The 1,272-nt window shown below is 32.6% G+C and overlaps 1 long non-coding RNA gene across 1 annotated transcript; it reads right to left on the minus strand.

Annotated features, from left to right (window-relative positions):
- Positions 1-249: 249 nt before the first annotated feature.
- On the minus strand, positions 250-715 carry LOC130086212 (uncharacterized). Its single transcript, XR_008807210.1, has 3 exons — positions 607-715; positions 436-516; positions 250-309 (listed from the first exon to the last, which is right to left on the minus strand). It is a non-coding gene; the product is annotated as an uncharacterized LOC130086212 (long non-coding RNA).
- Positions 716-1,272: the final 557 nt, after the last annotated feature.

The following is a 1,272-nucleotide window of genomic DNA, read 5'->3' on the forward strand; positions in this document are numbered from 1 at the left end:
TTCAAGTGGAAGGAAAATCTATATTTCAGTGCTTTTGTGACCGAATGCAAACTTTTTGCTAGTAAACGCAAAAGTTTCAAATATATTTTTTCCTTCCATCTCATGTTTCCTCCACCATGTCCCTTTAGGGGCTCCGTAAAGTTGCATACCAATTTGTATTAAAGAAACATTTCAAAAGATGTTATAAAAACATGAATTATTGAAGCTGCAGAAATATATGAAATTTAAGAAATGAAGTATTATTCTCACCCATGGCACACTGTGTGTCTGCGAACTGCGTGCAGCTGGAAACAGTTATCTGTCCAGTTTCTGTAGGTTGAGAAAAAGGATTGTATTCTCAGAGCAGAATTGAAATGAACAGCCCAGTCTGCTCTGCAAAGGCATCTAGTCTATAAACTCAGTCATGTAAAAAGGGGTGAAACAGTTTTTACATACCTTCACATCTGCTGCATTTATTACAACCCACACCAATGTAGACTCCGGATCCTTCGGAGCAGTTCTTGGCAACATACCAACCTGTAGATTTGCATTGAATGATTATTTAGTGATTAACACTGGTCACTGCAATATATTCAGATGTATTATTATTTAGTCAGTGGAGCTCACCTTCTAGGCAGTTAGGGCAGCACTGCAAATCTGGAAGTTGGAAATGGTCCCTTGGGCATGTTTCGACACATAGAGTACTGAGCGCTCCCACAAATATCGCCTAGAGTTATGAGAATACTGTTTCAATATAACTTTCAAATCACGTATGTCTAAATCAGGGATTAGAAACAGTTCAAGACAAGAAAATGGAAACCAAAAACAATTTGACAAATGTAGAAAACGAACAAAATCCCTTTCGGTCATTCAGTGAAAAGATTAAGCATATATATATATATATATATATATATATATATATATATATATATATATATATATATATATATATATATATATATATATATATATATATATATATATATATATATATATATATATATATATATATATATATATATATATATATATATATATATATATATATATATATATATTAATACATAGCCTTTATATAAATATGCTCCGCGTCGTGCCGAACAACGCTCCACTGTAATCCACGGCTTCGCGGGGCTTATTTGTTTTACATGCTTGGTAATGTTTACTTTATCATATAGAGTAAAACAACAACCAAAGACTTTTTAACAGTAGTTAAAATGTTTAGTTGGCACATGAAACAGTTCTAACACTTACCAAAACACGTTTGCTGTCTGTTTGGTTCATTGTAGGCTG

The sequence above is a fragment of the Rhinichthys klamathensis genome, unplaced genomic scaffold (genome assembly GCF_029890125.1).
Source record: "Rhinichthys klamathensis goyatoka isolate OS25496 unplaced genomic scaffold, OSU_Roscu_1.1 h1tg000095l_1, whole genome shotgun sequence".
NCBI classification, from domain to species: domain Eukaryota; kingdom Metazoa; phylum Chordata; class Actinopteri; order Cypriniformes; family Leuciscidae; genus Rhinichthys; species Rhinichthys klamathensis.